The sequence below is a fragment of the Rattus norvegicus genome, chromosome 3 (assembly GCF_036323735.1).
Source record: "Rattus norvegicus strain BN/NHsdMcwi chromosome 3, GRCr8, whole genome shotgun sequence".
NCBI lineage: Eukaryota > Metazoa > Chordata > Mammalia > Rodentia > Muridae > Rattus > Rattus norvegicus.
In genome coordinates, this window is record NC_086021.1 from 28,688,886 (window position 1) to 28,694,885 (window position 6,000).

The window sequence follows — 6,000 nt, forward strand, 5'->3', positions numbered from 1 at the left end:
ACTCAGGGAGTCGCTCAGGACGCGAAGAATAGGATTAAGAAAAAAGATTTAAAGAAATTCTTATACTTAGTAGGAAATCCTTGTCCATAGCTCCCCCAGGAGGGAACAATTGACACAAAAGATAGTGCAGAGTTAGTGATTGTTTAATGGATCGGCTAACCTTGTTGCTGAAGTCTGCCCTCTGTAATGAATAAAAATTGTGTGCTTTTTGGGTTCAAGGTTGCCTTTCCCTGAATGGATGAGCAACCCCACATACATGGATTAAAAACCTTATATCCTCATGCTATTGCAGCGGTCACTTTGTCAATCTGTGCTCTGTGGGTGGCGCTCCTGAGGTAAGGCCACTATGGGGTCTTACAATATTTTGGTGGATCGGCCGGGAACTGTGCTTCCCCCAGACCACAATTGGCAGGGAGATCAGAGGCAAGCTCGAGCAAATCTGTGTTTTGTGTTCTGTGTTACTTTCTGTTTGTCTCTGTGTCATGTCTCGTCTTTGTTTCATGTTGTCTTGTGTTGTCTGCGTCTGCTGTCTGAAAGGTTCGAGTTCCTTCAGAGGGGGGTTCAAATCCCCCCCTGGAGAGGAGTTAGAGTCCCCTTGGTGGTCGCTGTGGGTCCCTTGAGGGGCTTACGGCTTTGACAGGCAGACATGCTAGTTGTCACAGGCCACGGGCCCTAGAGGATGCTTTAGGAGGAGAAAGGAATCTAGAGGACACTCTGGAATCCCATTGGGAGGTGGGATCAGATGGTCCACCTCATCCGAGAAGCAGCTAAGGTTAAGCTGCAGTTTGGGCCAGATACTGAAGGTACCAGGCATCTGTTAGGACGCCTTGTCTTGGTCTTGTTTGTCTAGTTTGTTTTCTGTGGTATTGTTGAGTGTCTTTTTGGCTTTTGTTTCATTTTTGGACTTGGACTGACAACTGCGTTTGAGATCATGGACTGACGACTGTGTTTGAGATCATGGAACTGTTTGTTTTGTTTGTCAAAGGGTTTTATTTGGTCCTCTTGGTGTTTAACTTGGAAATAATTTGCTTGAGAGAAATCGTTTTCTGCCAGAGAATTTTGTCGTTCTCCCTTGAGCCTCCTCCCCAAGGAGAGATGCCCCTCCCTTTGATCCCCTTGACCAGTCTAGCTGCTGTTAACAGTTAATCACACATATGTATGAAGGACTCCGGGTTAGCGAGAGACCCTGTCTGAAGCAGGCATTAAGAACCTGAAAGCTTTGCCTTGGATCCTGAAGAAGGGATCTCCCTGTTGCTTAGACATTCACAGCTTCTAAGGAAGGGAAGCACAGAGTGAGGAAGTGTGGGGCTGAGGGTGGCAGCTAGCAAGCAAGCTGCAGGCTGCACACAGGCAGCTGCGCAGCTCAGGCCAAGTTGGCGTAAGAGGAGTTTCAAGGTGATGAGCCCGGCTGGGGCTGAAGCTTTAACAATAAAAAGATAGTGGAGAGTTAGTAAAAATTCCAGTCGCTGCCTTCAGTGGCCAGACCTTCAACACTTGCTCACAGGAGAGCGTTCATTAAGAGAAGTTCTTTAAGGGAGCCTGCCTTATCTGCTGGCCCTATTCCAAGAGAGGAGTCGGTCTCCAGCATTAAGTAACATTCCCTATTAGTCATTATTGACATGGAGAGTGCCTCTGATCCTATCCCCGCAGCAGTCAGTTCCTGCCCCTATGGTCAAAATGCCCCAGGTTGGAGGCAGGGGAGCCCCTAAAGTAGTTTCAGAAAGAGTCTGCAGCAGACTGCGGGGAACTTTGTTTTGCCAGACAGAATTCGGAACAGGCTTTGACTACGTTTACCCTACAATGATATCAGGAGAAAGTCTTGGCACGGGCTCTTCAGCCTACTCCAACTGGAGTCTGTGACCAAGGTCAGGATCAACGTTTTCTTCTCCATGGCCCTCTGACCCAGTGAGACGGCTTGGTGAAGGGCTGCTACTGGGGTCCTGGGAGGGCTGTAGTTCTATTAAAGATCAGTACTCTGGTGTTAGCAATCTCTTTATTGAATGTAGGAGGCAAGAAGCCCAACTCAATTGTGACCCCTGCCTCAGGAATGGCAGCAGAAAGAGTCCTTATAACCAGTTATTTCTGATTATAGCTTACTTTCTGATACCTGAGGCTTCAATCAGATCACACCCCCCTGGGCAAGCCTCATTTCAACACACTAGAGGCTCAGATGCTTTTCTCCCCTGGTCTTTTGCCTCAAGGTCTCCAGGTGTGTCTGACAGCCTGGAAGAAACTTCCCCCCAAAAGTGGACGAACTATACAATTCTTTTGTCAGCCACTTGGCATCTAGCACCCAGGTCCTAACCATCTCTCCATCCTTTTGTTATTAGTTCTTACTGGAAGCCTAGTGTCCTTCAGAGGCTGGGTCTCTTGAGAGGCAGAGCCACTGAGCTGACACTGAAGTGACGTATTCCTTAAGGGAAAATCTAAGTCCAGAGAGACAGCCCGTAACAGACTCTGGCTGCCCCTCTGCTTGCCTTTCTGTTTCACAGGCACAAAGCTTGCGCTCGTTTTTGCAATGGTCTTTTCATCCCAAGAAAGCTTCCTCGTTTAGCTGTGTGACTGAATGCTGTTTGTCACCTGATCTAGTTGTTCCACCAGCTCTCAACGGGCCACCCTCTAGCTTTCTTGCCTGGCCCCTTTCTCCTGCCCTTAGAATTTTATCACCTAATTCATTGTGTTGTTTGACTTATAATACCTTCCGTCCTACTAATATACATGTCCCAGATTCCCATTGTGAATTCTAATTCTAAAACAAGGGGATGGTACATCCCCCTAAATATTAAATTTACCTCTGCAGGTTGAAACCAGGATTGGACACATGGATATACTTGGGGTCTTAGAATGTATCCATCAGGTGCTGATACAGGGATTATGTTTACCATAAAATTGTTAAAAGAGCCTGGACATTCCTCCTCCTCGGCTTCTGGGCACTGATCCAAAGAAGGAGCCCAGGGAGGCACTGACCACGGTGCAGGGCACACGCGACTTCATCTACAGCCTGCACTCCATCCAGAGGAGCTGCTTGCTCAAAGAACTGCACCGATTCGAGTCCATTGCCGTCGCACAAGAAGAACTGGAAGCTCTGCCACGCACTCCAGGACAGCTGAGATATGTGTTCTCCCACAATGCGATACCTTTTGTAGGATTTGACTTTTTGGATAACACAATTATGATTGTTGCAGAAACCAAGTTGAATTGTCTATTGGAATTATTTTGTGAATGTCAACAATGTCAATCAACATGTTATTTTTCCTTCCATGTATCAACATATTATTTAACTTTCAGTCATTGATACTGTACTGTACTGAGTTGGGGTTTGCTTATTTCTGACATAACATGCATGGGATACCTATGTATGTCTTTGCTTTTTTCCTGATGGTTATAACTCAGTGCTGAGGTTTCTCCAAATTATTTAAGATGTTTAATATCAGTTAAAATTGTAATTCTCTGCCTGGTGGCATCCCTTCTGTGATATTTCATGGTAAACATTTACAATCATATAAATTCATTCAATTTTTAAACTTCCACATCTATCAAATATGAAGCAGTGTTTTAAGTATATCTGAATATTTTAATTTTGAATCACACTGTCTTTAAGAGTCAGAGATTAATCAAAAAGAAGTTTCTCAGCAAGAGAATTTTATCATATTATTATTTATCTTGACCACCAGATTTGTATTAGTCTTTTATGTAAGCTGTATATGCTAACAAGCATACTTATTTGTGATTTGTGTTTTTACCTTTAATTTCCCAACTTTGAGCAATCACATTGAATTCTGGTTTGTGAGAGAAAGGCAGTGCTTGGATATTTTCTGTGTCTTAGAATATGGTTAAAGAGAGCATGAATAAAGTCAGAGAAGGCTTGGAAAAGAGAAAATGAGAAAGAAAAAGCTGCGAGCTGATATCAAAATTGGTTCTCCACCTCCCCTTGGTTGTCCACCCTGCTTCCTTCTCTTTTGGGCCCCCTAGTAGGCCTTCTTTTGCTTATATCTTTTGGCCCTTGGGCACTTAATCATGTAACCAGCTTTATTAAACAACAGGTAGATAATATAGCAGCAAAACCTATTCAGGTATATTATCATAGGCTAGCTGTGGAGGATGCTTTGATGATGGCCAAGCTCACCTACACCTAAAATTGTCTCCTCCCAGCCCAGGCAAGGACATTTTTGTCCTTCAGCCAAATGAGGCCGACATTCTTCTCTGCCTGCTGTCCTGATATCTTTGCTGAAAAATCAAGGAATTGTCACCCCTGCGTGCTGAGCTGGACAGTCAGTGATGGGTAAGAGTGATTTATTCACGAATAAAGGGCCTAAGACAGGAGGGACGCCATTAGCTGCTGCCTTATCTTATCTTGTGACCCTGGCCACAAGATTCTCTTGGCCATGTGACAAATATCACTCTAACCTAAGACAGACGCAGTTCCTGAGGGGCTCATTGCATGTCAGGACAGCACGGCCATTTAGCCACCCTTTTATTTGACTATAAGGAAGGGGGAGATGTTGGGAGCAATGCCCTTGAAACCCTCCATTATTGATGTTATTATTATGGTTAGAGTTAAGTATGACTGGGTTCATGGAAAATCCCCAGCCAGCTGCAGAAGACTAATACAAATCTGGTGGTCTAGATGAATAATAATATGATAAAGTTCTCTTGCTGAGAAATACACCTGACGTCAAGATGCCCAATGTGATGACCTGTAACCTTTGTGAAAAACCAACATCCTGCTGACTAATAGATACGACAAACCTGTGACCTTTCTGACGTCCTGTCAATATCAGCCGATTCCCTGACCACACGAATACTGTGTCCTTGGCCTGCATAAATGTTTCACACTTCCCCCTCCCTCTGTTACCCCTGTTATGGTATAAATTCAGCCTTGGAGAAAAATAAAATTGTCGGGGCTGGGGATTTAGCTCAGTGGTAGAGCGCTTACCTAGGAAGCGCAAGGCCCTGGGTTCGGTCCCCAGCTCCGAAAAAAAAGAACCAAAAAATAAAATAAAATAAAATAAAATTGTCGCCTTGATCAGACTCTTGTCTTGGCGTCCTTCTTCGCGTCTCTTGTCCCCCATTCTCTTCCAGGTACCCTCAGCCCCATCGTTGACAGATACTCTGTCTAGGTCTGGCACACCAGGGTGGAAGGGGTGGGAGCCCCCGCCCACCCAGCTCCCACTCCCCATGACAGCCAGGACAGCCAGCCCATCCCTCTATCTTAGGCATTTATTGTGCTGGGGGCAGATGAGGCTGTGGAGTAAGGAGGGACACGAGGAGGGACATTGTGGATCTAATTGGGACGTGATGAGAGCCCTGAGTGAGGACGGGCATTGTGGGTCTAGTCGGGATGTGGGGAGGACCAAGTCTTCCATGGTCAGCCAACCCTGATGGTGGTCTTCTAGCCTAGGAAAGAGGCAAGGAGGAGAAGAGAAATGAGAGAGAACCTGGAGCCAGAAGGACCTGGGCAGGGACACACCCCAGCAGGAGGGGCCTAAGAGGAGCTAGCCTGGTGCAAGGAGAACACGAGGAACTAGAGACACAGGAAGGTCACTAGAGCAAAGGAAAGGGTCTCAGTCAACACCTCCCTCTCCCCCATGACCCTTCCTTGTTCACCAGACAGACTCACAGTTAACTCAGAACTCTGGATCAAACTCCTCTATGGGGACAATGTTAGTTAGGGAGCCCAGGGTACTAAAGACACACTTGCATGATCTCTGATCTCCAAAGCCCCTTCCCTACTCAACCCACGCCTGGCTTAGTACCTTCCGATGGACAACCCAGACCAGGGCACCCAGAGACTTGACAGGAGGAACATTTCAGGCAACTGTGTTCTGGCATGGGCTCCCCCCCACCTCCCATTTTCATGCATATCCAGGCTTTGGCCCCAACCTTACCATAATGTCCTTCTGCAAGCCTGGACCTAACTTCATGTCTCATTGTCAATTTTTTTCACAATGTATAGCCCAAGTTGTCAGTGTCAGGCATGGAGGTGGATCTGTACAGTAG